This window comes from Narcine bancroftii, chromosome 9 (assembly GCF_036971445.1).
Source record: "Narcine bancroftii isolate sNarBan1 chromosome 9, sNarBan1.hap1, whole genome shotgun sequence".
NCBI lineage: Eukaryota > Metazoa > Chordata > Chondrichthyes > Torpediniformes > Narcinidae > Narcine > Narcine bancroftii.
The window spans coordinates 88,884,829-88,901,713 of NC_091477.1; the positions used below are offsets into that span (position 1 = coordinate 88,884,829).

Consider the following 16,885-nt stretch of genomic DNA (forward strand, 5'->3'; position numbering starts at 1 on the left):
ATCTTTCACCTTTTCAAACATTTGAGTATTTATATTTTTTCAATCTTACACAAATTATGTGTAAATCTCAGCCTTTCTGGTTGGCTGAAAACTATATTCACGAGCTCATTCTGTCATCTGATCTGTAGTACTGGAGGATTTGGACAGAAAAATAGCCAGCTTTTTTTCTGTACGAGTAATTTCTAGCAATGTAGACATGCAGGGCCACAACAAAGGGTTTATGTTAATATTTTAATTTGACAGACAACATGGTTACAGGCCTTCTGGCCCGTGGGTCCGTGCCATCTGAATGCCTTAATGAACCTACAACCCTGATTAACCTACACCTCCCATGCATTTTGAAAGGTGGGAGGAAAGGGTGACATGGTTCACATCGTGGTTAGTGCAGCACCATTACAATGCCAGCAATAAGGACCAGGGTTTGAATCCCGCGCTGTTTTTATGTTCTCCCCGTGTCTGTGTGGGGTTTTCTGAGGGCTACAGTTTCCTCCCATACCAGGGGTTGTTGATTAATTGGGTGGCATGGGTTCATGGACCAAAATGGCCTGTTATATCTCTAATTTTAAAAAAATAATAATTTAATATTTAAACCGGAGCTGAGGTGTTGCCTTTCTGATGAGATATTTTCTTATCAGCCCTTCTGTGGATGCTTATTGTTAAGAGCAGTGATTTCTTCCACATAAACTACTAGCATTTACTCCATTTATTATTTTGGAAACAGATGAACTGTCCAAGTTGCATCATTCAACAATAGAACCAGTTAAAAACCCTTAATATTGGCAGTAAAACTGTTGGGATACTGCTCAGAAGACTTGTATAAAATATTATTTTCCAATGGCACTGTTGTCTGTTCAGTTGAAATTTACATCCTCAATATAGAAATGTTCAAGCCTTTGAAATCAGTCTTGATACATTTTAGATATTGGTGTGTTCAACCATTAAAAAAAATTATTTTATGTCTATGAAAGTAAAATTTCTAGTCACTGGTGACAATTGTAGGAACACAATGACCCCATGGCAACTAAAATGGAAAAAGCAATTGTGTTAAATTGGATGGCAGAACAAATGTTTTACACAGAACAGAATGGACATTAACAAACTAACAAGTTTGTGTTTCCATTGCAAGAACTTTAAATTAGATTTAATCCTAAAGGGAAGAATCTAAGTTGCGTCACTTTGTCACAAATAATTAAAATTGATGTTTGAATTACATATTTTTGAGTGCCACAAAAAAATATTTGTAAAGATGAGTGTTTTTTTAATTGGAAGATTTTATCAGTTGTTCAAAATATCAATTGTGCCTCAAATTGGTATCGTTTGTCAAAGGAAGATGTGTTTCATGAGGGGTGAAGAATGATGGAGGAATTATAAGAACACTGGTCAAATATACTTTGGTGCAGCATAAGTGTAAATGCCATTTAATATCATTCTTCTATGATTTATATTGTTTTTAATATATATGTGTATCTATATGTGCATATATGTGTGCATGCTCATACATGGGTAATAGCAAGAAATATATCCAACAACATAAATGTATCTTAACAAATAGCTGTAAACAATCTATGAAGGAGACAAAAAAACCCAAAATGTGTATAAAACAAAAACTATTCTATTAACGTCACCCTTCCTTTGATAAGTTATGATTAAACATGTTTGTTCCATAAATGCATAAAAAAGAAAGGACAACCAAGCCATAAAATGGGATCCAATAATTTTATAAATTCTGCAAATAATTATGGAAAGCACCCCTTAAATTTAGAAAATTAAGGTTCATTACATAAATAGAGCATCCAATTTTTTTCTAGAGTCAAGCATGCCATCACATCAGATAACCGTTGAGTATGTGTTGGAGGGATAATATTCTTCCACCTCATGTGGGCAATAAGTAGCCAACTACATGGAATTGTAGGCGAGACAAATTTAAATCGGGTGACTTACTTATTCCAAATAGGGCAAGAAAAAGATTAGGAGGCAAATTAATATTAAGAACTAAAGACAAGGTATGGAAGATGCTTTCCCAATAATTGGAAAGCAAGGAACATAAAACAAAAAGTTGTTATCAGTTCTCCATGAATTATCATTGATGCCCAGTGGAAAGACCCTAAACAAGACTAAGAAACTATGGGAGCACGATTTTCAACAACTACTTTCTGATGCTACATGGGATTCTCTCTTGAATACACCCGACATTCATTATTACAATTTAAATTAGTACGTCAAGCTTACTTTTTCAAAATTCAATTAGCAAATTTTATTCTAATTTCTCATCAAGATGTGATAGATTCAATATCATTCCTGATTGTGTGACTGGTGCTTTTGCTCCAAGAATCAAATAAACAGTAAATGTATTTTTAAAGGTACAACAAAAGATTTATTTAAAAGAAATTTAAATATTCAAAAAATATCACTTTCAAATTGTTCACATTCAGAATCAAGTTAACAACTACTTAGATAAAGCATTACAATGAAAATATTGCTGAATATCAGGTAGGTTGCAGAGTAGACTAAAACACTGACATGATCTGCATGCAATTACAGGTTATTGCAAAGTTTTAGCTGGAGATTAAAGATATTCATATTGCTCAAATGTGCTGCAATGGCATGCCACTGGAAAGGCTTCTTGATGTTTACTGTTGAGTAAATGTTTTGTACCCATGCAAACGATCTGGAAAAAAAACCAAAAGTCAGAATATACATAACTGGTAAAATTATGTCTCTCCTTCTGAATTTAAGAACAACAATTGAAATATTTGCTTCAGTAGTTTTGTATTTGATGAATAGAAAACTTGACATCGAAAGAAAATGATTCCCATTTTTATGAGAAGAAAAATCCCAGCAATTCTTAAAAGCTGACTCCCTGAAGTAGGAAATAAATTTTCTGAATGGGGTAGTGATTTATGAAATAGTAATATACAAAGGGATGTAAAACTGAGTTCTCCATTGACAATTCTTATTAAAATGTTCTTTAATGATGGTTTCTGGAATTGAACTGAAGAACAGTGTTCAACTTGAAATGTGAAACATGTTTCTCTTTCTACAAATGGTGCCTGACCGAATGATTTTTTAAACAGAATTTTTCACTTGATTTACAGCTTGTGCAATTTTAATTTTTTTTTGATGTGTGGAATGTTTTGATTATTTTGTGGAGAAACAAGTTGTGAACTGGGTGAGGGACATGGGAGTACAGGAGGTGGACAGTGAGGATTCCAGCAATGCTGAAACAAATGTTATGTTTTGGGGAAGACCACCCATCAATTAGCAGCTTCTTCTGCACCATTGACAATATGGCCTAGTTTTCTTTTACTGACAAATTTCATATAAAAATGAGATTTCAAGCCTGGAGAAACAAACATTGCAGATGTTGGAATGTTGAATGAACAAAAGGAGGTTGGAGGGACTCGGTGGGACAGGCAGCATCCATGGATTGAAATGGTCAATCAATGTTTTGCTTTGAGACCCTCTATCAAGACGAGGCAATAGTTTGATGCAAAAACATTCATTTTGCCATCTTCAGTTTGTGAAAGGATCTTTTTACCATCAGAATTTGCTGAGAATTGCTGCGTTGAAGATTTAACTTCTTTGCTCTTCCTTAAAATGCAAAAGCCATCCTTCATCAAACATTTCCTGCTACAAGAGGTCAGTTTTGGATTCCTTTCTCCAATAAACAAGTGGAAAAGCTGACAGATTTTGGGGAAAATGATATGTATTTCTTTCAGCCGCATTTTGTGTGAGAGAGACCATGTGCCACAGTACAATGATGGAACACTTTCAGACTTCTGCAGTGGCCTTTGTTGTTTGTCAAGTTTTATAAGAGTTGTGACAGAAATACATAAAGCAGATGCTAAAATATGATTTTCCTTCATTCACTCAGTCGATTGTGAGAATCCTGGCTTATTGTGATTAGCAGCAACAATACAGAGAAGGTCAACATTCTAAATGATTCAAATGAAATGTGAGCAGATTCACCATGGTAATATTTTGACAGATTTATTCCATTCTTTCTCTCATTATGAGATACTTCATTCTATTAATAACCTAGAGTAATGCTAATCTTTTGTTTCACTCATACTATAGAGTATATTGTTGCTCCCTGCCCTACTCATGAGCAATACATGTGTCAGGACATCCTAAATTGGATTGAGAAATGGGCACCATTCTCTTTGCAGTCAGTAGCAATTTTTGTATCAATGAACTGTGGTCATGTGGTTCATTTGAAGTAGCTGGAGATCAGATTATTTAGCTGATTACTGAGATGCATTGGTGCTTTTTCAATATTCGCCTGCAATTGATTAACACATATAAAAGGCAATATAACCACCACAGGTATGCAAATTAAGAGTTTTGCTCTGTAATTAATGTTTCTGGATATTGAAATGTTGTACAAATCATGCAATGGTCTGGAATATGTGAAGAGAAATAACAGCAAGACTGATATTTTTGTCCTATTAGTGTTGTTATGAGTCCAGAGGACCTCAAAACCCAGCAGCAATAGATATTCATCAAGACAAGTGGTTAAACAAAAGTTGCTTTTAATTATCTTTAAACATGAAAACAGAATCACACTTTAACTTCTCACTATTGACTTAACTAACCTAACTTAACCCCCTTCTAATTCTAAGTGCACGTGTATGTAATGTGTGTGTGAGTTCAGAAAAGTTATTCAATTCACAATCCAATCTCACTTCTCATTCCTCCAAGTTTACTAGTTGCAGGAAATTCTTAAAGTTCACCAGACTTTAGTGTTTGAAAGGTAAATGGTTACTGCTCAGGAAGGTTCCTGTTGGTTTTCAGAGAGAGATTTGTTGTTCACTGGACATCTACAACTGATTCCTTTTTAATCAGCCAGTTCAGCGTCTTGCTGAAGAAACGATCCCCCTCAGGGTTCTCCAGATGATAACCTCTTTCTTTCAGGTCACCACAGAGTTCCTTTTTGTTTATCTTATTCCAAGTGAAACATTAGACAGCCAGTCCTCTCCTCTTGCATGAACCACAAGGGCTTTGAGCAGGCTGAACTAAGCACTCACAACCAGTCTTCCAAATGGGGTTTCCACAAGCTTGCCAGCTTGTCCTGTTCCAGTCCCAGCTGCAGCTGCTGACTGTAAAACTGCAGAACTGATTTCTGTGTGTGTCTCTCTCTTTCTCTCAGAGAGAAAACCTGTTTGACTCTTTCTGCTTGCAAAACCACATGACCCTCCTACAACAGCAAGTTCCATTCCAGATAGTTCACGGCTCCGATAAGTTCTTTCATCTGTTGCCTTTTTATCGTGAAGTCTCTCCAAAGCTTTTACAAAAGCTCTGGAGCCGACATGTCTAGCATGAGCAGAGCTCCAGCATTTTAAATAAAATCTGTTTTAAAGTGTGTGTGTGTGACCTACACTTAAAAACTGCTCCAATTTATCTCCCAAAAACATATCTATATACAAAGCAAACACAACATAATCTGTCACAGTGTAGTTAAACTGAAATACCTGTTAATTTAATTTTAGAGTTATATCACGCTAGCAGGCCCTTCCAGCCCACGAGTCTGTGCTGCCCAAATGCAGTGATTAACCGACAAACCCTGTACTTTTTGTTTGGAGTGTGGGAGAAAACCAGAGCACCTGGAGGAACTCCTCACAGGTCATAGAGAATACATATTAATTCCATACTGCACCAGGTTTGAACATGGGACTCTGGTATTGTCATTGTGTTGTGCTAACTGCAACATTAAACATGCAAAATGTTGCACTGGAACTTGTAATAATGCTGTTAAACAGCATTAAGAAAGAGAGACCCTAACACATCACATGAGTCACAGACGAATATCATCAGGTTTCATGATGTAATTTCATACTGAAACTGATGCTTCAGGTTCACTGCAATATTTCTCATTGATGTACTGCAAACTCTCACAACTGCTATGATTGAGCCTTTTCCCCTAAAAGGACATAATATAAATCATAAATCACTCTTTCAGCTATATTGGAGGGTTGTTATTGAATGAATGGATACTACAGTGATGAGAACAGAGTAGATGTGTTCTCCCAAGCTCACAGTGAACTTGCACAAGCTGATGAAGAACATGCGAGACATATTCTTTGAGGAAGAATGATGTAAATGTCATTCACGGCTGCAGCGACAGGTTGCCTTGCAAGGACATGATTGAACCCTCCAACTGGATGGCATTAACCCTCTGTTAGCCCTTCACTACCACCCCATTCTATCTATCTGTATTTCTCCTTTCCTCTCTCTGTCTCCTTTCCTTCATCTCTACAATCACAGAGCTTCCCCTCCTGCCCGATCAATTCTCACCTTTCCTCTCCTGCCCTTCTATCAATATCCAGTTATCACTTTTTGTTTGTTGGTCAGTGCGCCTCCCCCTGCTCTTTCTTTCCTTCTCCCCAGACTTTTAATTCAGACACCTGCTAGATTTTTTACTCATAACTTGAAGGGCTCAGGCCTGAAATGTTGTTTAATACATCTTTACCTCCTACAGACACTGCAAGACCTGCTGGGTTCCTCCAACATTTCCGCGTTTTTCCAACAATCACAGTGTCTGGAGGCTTATATGTTTCACTGACTCCAATTGCCAGGTGCAGCATTTGGATAAAATCCCTGCTGAAGTCTGCTACAAACACAGTCATGACCTGGCCAGAACTCTCACTCGAAGAAGCAAGAAAATTAGTCGCTTAGATTCTAACCTGAAAATAATGTCCCATCAGGGAGGGCTGTGGAGAAATAAATCAGAGTTGACATTTCCGGTTTCTGAGCCATCTTCAAAATGGCGTCAGTTCTGATGAACTGAAATGTTCACTTTATTTCTCTCACCACAGATTCTTTCTGAACTGCTGTAAATCTCCAGAACTTTGTTTCTATTTCAAACGTATTTGCATTTCAACCATGGAATCAGGCTTGGCACAGAGGAGGCAGATAAGTGGAGTGATTTGGTCTGTCTATCCACTTCGTTGTTTTCTCCCATAGATTGTAATTTGCTCTCCACTTCTGAGAGTGTGCACTTTTGTGTTTGGCAGCAAGATAGAAGTTCCACCATCTGCACAATGCAGGCTTTCTCAGGAGTATTTGAACACAATTTAAATAGTTCCTCTGTTTTTAAGAACAACATTATTTATACATGCGATTATGTCAGTACTCTTGGTTGCAAAGCCTGTACTAATTTTTGTGAAGCTTCAGATAATGTCGTTCAGTTCGGGATGCAAGATGCAGACAGAATTTATCATTACCTGATGTAATCTTGTTTCTATTTTTCTGGATGCTTTTACTCAATAAATGTTCCTGGCTTGAAAATGAATAAAGCACATCAGCATAATTATATTTTAAAGTGTGAACTATTAAGTACCATTGTATTAATATTGAATATGCAACCACAGCTAAACAATGGAAGATAAATTGGATTTCCCCGAGAGTTTGTTTACTTTATCTTCATAAAAAATACATTTTGACCAGCTTATTAATGCTTTCTTGTGCCAAATAACTTATCCTCATCTCAATTCCAGTACATTGCTGCATTGTGCTCCTTCACATTTACAGAGCTTTATAGAATTTAAGAAACCACAATCTGCATTAATTTACATTTGACCATTTGACATTTTGAAGTTGGAATGAGCAGCTGTGTAAAGTGAAAGAATATACTGGTTATTTTCAGTTATCTCTGAGGACATGACCAGCCACTACCATGGTATCTCATGCATGAATTATATGTCCACAGTAATTGCTCATCCTGCTGAGGTACTGCTCAGTCAGTATAAATGGGGAGTGTAAATTGTGTGTCACCTGCCAGGTGCCCTGTCTTCTTCCCCAATATATTTGACCTTCTTCTGACAATGAGGTCTGAAGCAATGTCGAAAGTGTAGCTTGATCGATTTTTTTTTTCTTGTTTCTATGGTTACTCTCTGCAGAAATGCTTTAGGATGAAATAAGACAAATCAATTTAAATTGTGTATGTACTGCAGGTATCAAATAATGAATTATCTTTGTTTTTACTTCTCAAGAAAATATACAGTTGAGTGTCAGAATTTACTTAATTTTCCCTGACCCACCCAGATTATTTTTTTAAAGCAAGGCCAGGTAAGTTTAGTTATGTTGCGACATCTTTTCCTCCACATAACAAATCAAGGAATAATATTTCAGTTTGGTTATCGGTTGGAAAAATCTCAGTTACTCTCATCTATAATATGACATTCAGCGAGGTGAAGGAAATGAACATTTTTGAAATTGTGTCAAGTTCAGCAATTAGCTTAAGTTCTCTGTCATGCTACACTGGACTTGTATTAAGAAGTTATTAAGAACTTTGGCAACACAACCAACTAAGTTGTTTCATTTTATTGTTTAATTTGCAACCACTGCAAAGGCCAGCATAAATTTTCTTTCTTGCTTCCAAGGTCTGGGTACACTTTGAGAAATATAATGATGAACTCTTACTGCAACTCCTGGTTCTATGACTACACATTAGAAAGAAGATGTCTCCTGCAAGTTGATTCACTTTTAATGTGGGGGACTTTGAGGTACAATTTTCAAATTCTACAGAGACTCCAGCACCTAATCAAAGGCACATCCTATTTGGCTCCTTGCAGTTGTTACTGGAACATTTTCTTCCTCATCTCTTCTTAAGACCTGTGTTTTTACAGATTTGAATACGGTCAGTTTCTGCACCATTTATTGGGTGTGTGATAGAATTCATGTGTGGTGTGATCGGCGGGTGAGGTCTGAGCCTAATGTCTGTCTCACCCAGGGAAAGTCCACACGTAATCCATTGCCTTGCCTTTCTCGTTGTAATGATCACCACGTGGCCACGTTTGTCACTGTAAATGGCCTCTGCTGCATTATTGCATCCGTAGCAACACCTTCTCGTTGGTGTCTCCTCTTTTCACTGAGTTTGATACATCATGGTGCGACCGAGTGTCCAGCGGTATATCTGAATGGGTAGGCTTGGCTTGTTATCCTTCATTGACAGCCAGCCTATGAGAAAGAAAACTCATTTCAAATCTGGGCAGATGGGGCTCATTAGCCTCATCTAGGGGAAGGTCACTCCGATGTAACACCTATGACCCAAGGACCTGGCTGCCACCATCCCAACATGCTAGGCAGTGGCAGATAAACCCTGGGTGTAAAAGGTGGGGCTAGTACTGCACACACTGCACTCCACCTAAAAGAAAATTCATTGTGCAGACGCAAAGGATGTGCCTATGTCTGTGAACCTTCCTAAATCTTTGTTTGCGAAGCCAAGCCATGATAGAGTTCAAGATGATTAATAACTGAATAAAGCTGGAAAAATTAGTCCATAATCTATTTGACAGCTTTCACTTTAAAATAAAGCTCTCTTGTATTGTCAAGATGTATTTATAAAGTATGATGTGGTAAAAGGTAAACCTCGTGCTCAGCTTGCACGCAACTGTCTAATTTGCTGGTCTATCGGACTTCAACTTGTATTTCCTTTTCTCTGGGGATTTTTCCTATAAATTTTAATGGAGCAGATATTGAGGATGCAAATGTTTAGAGTTTCTTCTTCAATGTCAAATAACATTTTTTTTTTTAACTTTTTTATTTTTCACACCATAAATCACAATAGCCATGATATACACTTTTTCTTTTCCACACATTTACAGTGACTTTTTCTCCCTCCCCCCTCCCTCCTCCCAAGCCACCCCCCCACCCCCCCCTCTCATCCATTTTAGGTATACAATCTAGGTTGCATTAATTCAGTTAGACAATGTTGTCATTCAACAAAAATACACCAGAAATTCTACTGAGTCCATTCTTTTCTTTTCTTCTCCTTCCATCAACTTAGGTAATGTTTGTTCCCGGTAGGTTTTCGCTATTGTATTTAATGTAAGGCTCCCATACTTGTTCGAATATTTCAATATTATTTCTTAAACTATATGTTATTTTTTCTAATGGAATACATTTATTCATTTCTATATACCATTGTTGTATTTTCAAATTATCTTCCAATTTCCAGGTTGACGTAATACATTTTTTTGCTACGGCTAGGGCTATCTTGACAAATCTTTTTTGTGCATCTTCCAAGTCAATTCCAAATTCTTTATTTTTTATGTTACTTAGGAGAAAGATCTCTGGATTCTTTGGTATATTGTTTTCTGTTATTTTATTTAATATCTGATTGAGATCATCCCAAAATTTTTCTACTCTCTCACATGTCCAGATTGCATGAATTGTTGTTCCCCTTTCTTTTTTTACATCGAAAACATCTATCAGATACTGTTGGGTCCCATTTATTTAACTTTTGCGGTGTAATGTATAGTCTGTGTAACCAATTATATTGTATCATACGCAGCCTCGTATTTATTGTATTTCTCATCGTTCCAGAGCATAACTTCTCCCATGTTTCCTTTTTTATCTTTATATTTAAATCTTGTTCCCATTTTTGTTTAGTTTTACCATTTGTTTCCTCATTCTCCTTTTCTTGCAGTTTAATATACATATTTTTTATAAATCTTTTGATTAACATTGTATTTGTAATCACATATTCAAGGTTACTTCCCTCTGGTAAACTCAAGTTGCTTCCTAATTTATCTTTCAAGTAGGATCTCAGTTGGTAATATGCCAGCGCTGTATCTCCAGTTATATTGTACTTATCTCTCATTTGTTCAAAGGATAAGAATCTACTTCCTGAAAAACAGTTTTCTATTCTTTTAATCCCTTTTTTTTCCCATTCTCTAAAGGAAAGGTTGTCTATTGTAAAAGGGAGTAGCTTATTTTGCGTCAATATTAGTTTTGGTATTTGGTAATTTATTTTATTTCTTTCTACATGAATCTTCTTCCATATATTGAGGAGATGGTGTAATACTGGAGAAGTTCTATGTTGTACCAATTTTTCGTCCCATTTATATAATATGTGTTCAGGTATCTTTTCCCCTATTTTATCTAATTCTAGTCTCGTCCAGTCTGGTTTTTCCCTTGTTTGATAAAAATCTGATAGGTACCTTAATTGTGCGGCTCTATAATAATTTTTGAAGTTTGGCAATTGTAAGCCTCCTTGTTTATACCATTCTGTTAATTTATCTAGTGCTATCCTCGGTTTCCCCTCCTCTCCATAAAAATCTCCTTATTATTTTCTTTAACTCTTTGAAGAATTTTTCTGTCAGTTGTATTGGCAATGCCTGAAATAAGTATAGTATCCTTGGAAAAATGTTCATTTTAATACAGTTTATCCTTCCTATCAGTGTTAGTGGTAGCTCTTTCCAATGCTCTAAATCGTCCTGTAATTTTTTCATTAGTGGATTGTAATTGAGTTTATATAATTGGCCTAGATTTTTGTTTATTTGCACACCTAGGTATCTTATTGCCTGCGTTTGCCATCTGAATGGGGATTCCTCCTTAAATTTTGAGAAATCCGCGTTATTCATAGGCATTGCTTCACTTTTATTTACGTTTATCTTGTATCCCGACACTTCTCCATATTCCTTCAATTTCTTATATAGTTCTTTTATTGATAGTTCTGGTTCTGTTAAGTACACTATCACATCATCCGCAAACAGACTGATTTTATATTCCCTGTCTTTTATTTTTATTCCTTTTATATTATTATCTCTTCTTATCGATTCTGCTAGTGGTTCTATAGCTAGCGCAAACAATAATGGTGATAGTGGGCATCCCTGCCGCGTTGACCTGCTTAAGTTAAATTGCTTTGATACATGTCCATTTACTGTCACTTTCGCTAACGGTCCCTTATATAATGCTTAATCCAATTAATATACTTCTCCGGTAAACTGAATTTTTGCAATACTTTGAACAAGTAATTCCATTCTACTCTGTCGAAGGCCTTCTCTGCGTCTAAAGCAACTGCTACTGCCGGTGCTTTATTTCCTTCTACTGCATGAATTAAGTTAATAAATTTACAAATATTGTCTGTTGTGCGTCTTTTTTTGATAAATCCAGTTTGGTCTAAATTTACCATTTTCGGTACCTGTTCTGCTAATCTGTTCGCTAATAGTTTAGCTATTATCTTATAATCTGTGTTTAGCAGAGATATTGGTCTATATGACGCTGGTGAGAGTGGATCTTTCCCTTGTTTTAGTATCACTGTAATTATTGCTGTTTTACATGAATCTGGTAAGTTTTGTGTCTCATCAATCTGGTTGATTACATCCAGGAGGGGCGGTATTATTAGGTCTTTAAATGTTTTGTAGAATTCTATTGGGAGTCCATCCTCTCCTGGTGTCTTATTATTTGGTAAATTTTTTATTATCTCTTGTATTTCTACTGTTCCAAATGGTTCTGTTAATTTATTTTGTTCCTCTATTTGTAGTTTTGGTAGTTCAATTTTAGTCAAAAATTCATCTATTTTCCCTTCTTTCCCTTCGTTTTCGGTTCGGTATAATTGTTCATAGAATTCTCTGAAGTTTTCCTTAATTTCTTTTGGATTATATGTAATTTGTTTGTCTTTTTTCCTTGTTGCCAATACCATTTTCTTAGTTTGCTCTGTCTTAAGCTGCCATGCTAAGATTTTGTGTGTTTTTTCACCTAGTTCATAATATTTCTGTTTTGTCTTCATTATATTCTTCTCCACCTTATATGTTTGTAATGTTTCATATTTTATTTTTTTATCCGCCAATTCTCTTCTTTTGGTTGTATCTTCCTTTATTGCTAATTTTTTTTCTATGTTTATTATTTCCCTTTCCAACTGCTCTGTTTCCTGATTATAGTCCTTCTTCATCTTGGTTGCATAACTTATTATTTGCCCTCTAATGAATGCTTTCATTGCGTCCCATAGTATAAACTTATCTTCCACTGATTCCGTATTTACTTCAAAGTACATTTTTAATTGTTTTTCAATAAATTCTCTAAAATCCTGTCTTTTAAGTAGCATGGGGTTTAATCTCCATCTATACATTCTTGGAGGGATGTCCTCTAGCTCTATTGCCAATAACGGGTGAGTGGTCCGATAATAGTCTAGCTTTATATTCCGTTTTCCTAACTCTCCCTTGAATGTGGGCTGATAACAGGAATAGGTCTATCCTTGAGTATGTTTTATGTCTAGTCGAGTAGTGTGAGTATTCCTTTTCTTTTGGGTTTTGTTTCCTCCATATGTCCACAAGTTTCATTTCTTGCATTGATTTAATTATAAATTTGGTTACTTTGTTCTTCCTGTTAATTTTTTTCCCCGTTTTATCCATATTTGGATCCAAATTCAGATTGAAATCCCCTCCTATTAGTATGTTCCCTTGCGTATTAGCTACCTTCAAAAAGATATCTTGCATAAACTTTTGATCTTCTTCGTTAGGTGAATATATATTAAGTAGATTCCAAAGCTCTGAATATATCTGACATTTTATCATAACATATCTCCCTGCTGGATCTATTATTTCCTCTTCTATTTTAAATGGCACATTTTTGCTAATTAATATAGCCACTCCTCTTGCTTTTGAATTATACGATGCTGCTGTTACATGTCCTACCCAATCTCTCTTTAATTTCTTGTGCTCCAATTCAGTTAAGTGTGTTTCTTGGACAAATGCTATATCTATTTTTTCCTTTTTCAGTAAATTTAGTAGTTTCTTCCTTTTAATTTGGTTATGTATTCCATTAATATTTAGAGTCATATAGTTCAGCGTAGCCATTTTATATTTTGTTTATCTTCTCTTTCCATTTTTCCATCATTACCTTTCCTCCTTTTCCATTTCTGTTTTCTTATTTTCAACTCTTTACCAGACAACATTCCTACAACATCCAACATTTTCCTTATTCTCCTATTTCTATCTTCTTTATCCCCAATCTCCCCTTCCCCTCCTGAGTTGCCCTTTATCCCTTGTCGGACAACCACATCTCCCCTCTCCATTTGGATTTGCGAATCCACTCGCAAGCGTCAACTGATTTTGCAGTGACCGCTCTTTTCCCCCACCCAGCCCCCCCCAGAAAAGATTTCGCTTTTTATGTCACAAAGGTCACTCTTTTAATTCCCTCCTTATTCTCTCTATTCCATTACCTTCCCTTATTAATTCTTGTCTATACTCTCTATGTTTTCCTCTAATTACAGATACTTTCACATATGCCCATTGTCTCTATTCACTCTTATACCTCTTTACCCGCATACATATCAATCGTGGTCATTTTTACCCTCCTTACCCGTCTTCATCCCTCAGTCTATTTTTGTCTTTACCCACATACATATCAATCGTGATAATTTTTGCTCTCATTACCCGTCTTCATCCCTCAGTCTATTTTTGTAATTGTTCTGCAAATTTTCGTGCTTCTTCTGGATCCGAGAATAGTCTGTTTTGTTGTCCTGGAATAAATATTTTCAATACCGCAGGATGCTTCAGTGTAAATTTATATCCTTTCTTCCATAAAATCGCTTTTGCTGTATTGAACTCTTCTCTTCTTTAGGAGTTCAAAGCTTATATCTGGATAAATGAAGATTTTTTGCCCTTTATACTCCAGTGGTTTGTTGCCCTCTCTTACTTTTTCCATTGTCTTCTCCAGTACCTTTTCTCTTGTAGTATATCTTAGGAATTTTACTACAATAGATCTTGGTTTTTGTTGTGGTTGTGGTTTAGGGGCCAATGCTCTATGTGCCCTTTCTATTTCCATTTCTTGCTGTAGTTCTGGACATCCTAGGGCCTTAGGGATCCATTCTTTTATAAACTCCCTCATATTCTTGCCTTCTTCATCTTCCTTAAGGCCCACTATCTTTATGTTATTTCTTCTGTTATAATTTTCCATTATATCTATTTTTTGGGCTAGTAATTCTTGTGTCTCTTTAGTTTTTTTATTAGATTCCTCCAATTTCTTTTTTAAGTCTTCTACCTCCATTTCTGCTGCTACTGCCCGCTCTTCCATCTTGTCCATTTTTTTCCCCATTTCTGTTAAGGTCATATCCATTTTATTTATTTTCTTTTCTGTGTTGTTTATTCTTCTTCTTAAATCATTGAATTCCTGTGTTTGCCATTCTTTAAATGACTCCATGTATCCTCTAACAAGAGCAAGTATATCCTTTACCTTGCCTTTCCCTTTATCTATTTCACTGTATTCTTCCTCTTCTTCTTCCTCTAGGTTGGCCATCTGTTGTTTCTTTGCTGCCCTTTCCTCCTCTTCTTTCTTGTTTCCATTGTCTTCTGTGGTCTCTTCTTGCTGCAGGTGTTCTGCAGCTGTCGTTGCCGGCTGTGGAGATCGACTCCCCAGCTGGTCCCCCCTCCCGTCGGTGTGTTTTTTTTCATGCACATCGCGCATGCGCGAGGAGTCGCGCATGCGCGGTTGCGCACTTTTACTCGGCTCTGTGAGCCATTGTTGTAGTTCTTTTTCTACCGACCTGAGGTAGTGGGGTCTTCTCTCCACAGCGGGCCTCTTCGGACAGGTAAGGCCTTCACCTTTTTCCTCCGTTGTCTTCTCTTCCTCTCTTCTTTCCGTTGATTTTGATTTTTCTCCTTTTGTCTCCATCTTCTTTCCACCTTTATACTCACTTTTCTTTAACTTGTATTTCTGTGCCTTTGTATTTTCTCTTGTTTTTCCCGACTTTTCTGGAGAGGGCTGGAGTTCACCGTCCGGCCACTACTCCATCACGTGACTCCTCCCCTCAAATAACATTTCTAATGGTTGATGATCCATTAACACACTTGGAAACCAGTGATATTAGTAAAAAAAAAAATTTCATCACTAACACATTTTATCAAAAACAATATATGATGCATTAAACGACATTAATACATGTCAATGTTTTTGCTCAAGTTCAAACAAGGGGTATATCACCAATGTGTATATGTACAGATGGTAGTGTAGGATGACTGTGATTGGCTGAGAGTGTAGCCATACCTACTGGAAGGTCTTAAAGGATTGCTCCTAGCCAGACCAGGTCATTCTGAACTGGTCGACCTACTTGTGATAGGCTCGTCTTTTAGTTAATAAAAGCCTTGGTTTGGATCATCATGTCTTTGGTTCTTTCGACGAAGGTAATTACTCTTCAAATCCCATCTGATCTGGAGTAAATTTGTGGATTAAATAAATTATTTTTCATAATTTTTTTCCCCCACTTTTTTGGATATCTTCAAAAGGTGGCTTTTAAAGAATTGACACGGACATCTAGAGTCAATTGGACATTTCGCAGAAACTTGCAAGTACAGAAGAAGCAGCTTGCCCTTTATCAGGAAAGGTATGCACGGTACCTCGATATGGTGGAGAGATCACCAAAGTTGAATAGTGGATACACAATCTAAACGTTTGTGGTAACATGTAAAGTTGGGACTATTTATATCAAGTAATATTTGTAATAACTGAAGATTACTTATTTACTTTGTTTCTGTTCCTGAGACATTTTGAATGTATGATGACTTTGGAAAACTAGTTTTAGACCATTATGATGAGGGTGGGGTGCAACAGTTTGATCTTAGCTTCTTTCGAGATATTGATTTGTTTCCTCTCATCATGAGGGTAGTGTTTCATCTTGACACTAACCAATCAGACACTGCACCTTGCATCCTCCTCCAGTGTGCCCTCCCTTTCAGCTCTATCAGGTATGTGGATCTCTAATTCAGCAATAGGACTGAAAGGAACGAAAAAGATGTGTGCGGTAGTTCTCCCTACAAGCCAATGTCACTCATTTCAATTCTGCCCCCAACTCCCATGCTGTTATGTCTATCCATGGCTGATGTACTCTCCCACAAAGACCACCTGTAAATTGGAGGAACAACACTTGATTTTCCATCTGGGCACTCTCCAACTGGATGACGTTAACATCAACTTCTCAGGTTTCTGCTAACCTACTCTCCATTCTCTCTCCCTTACCTCTCCCCTCATCTTCTTTCCCATAGCTCTCCACCCACTTCCCTCTCTATTCACTATTCCCTCTCTATTCCTCACCCTGTCTGCTGCTGTGCCCTCCCTCCCTTATCCACCTATGGGTCTGAGCTCCTCTCCCTCCCTCTACCATTTT

The 16,885-nt window shown here is 36.7% G+C and overlaps 1 long non-coding RNA gene across 1 annotated transcript in view; it reads right to left on the minus strand.

Annotated features, from left to right (window-relative positions):
* Positions 1 to 2,412: 2,412 nt before the first annotated feature.
* LOC138743020 (uncharacterized) overlaps positions 2,413 to 16,885 on the minus strand; it is a 50,399-nt gene continuing 35,926 nt past the window's right edge. The window contains exons 3-4 of the long non-coding RNA XR_011344600.1: positions 7,224 to 7,279; positions 2,413 to 2,668 (exon numbers count right to left, since the gene is read on the minus strand). This is a non-coding gene — a long non-coding RNA (uncharacterized lncRNA). The remainder of the gene's footprint in view (positions 2,669 to 7,223; positions 7,280 to 16,885) is intronic.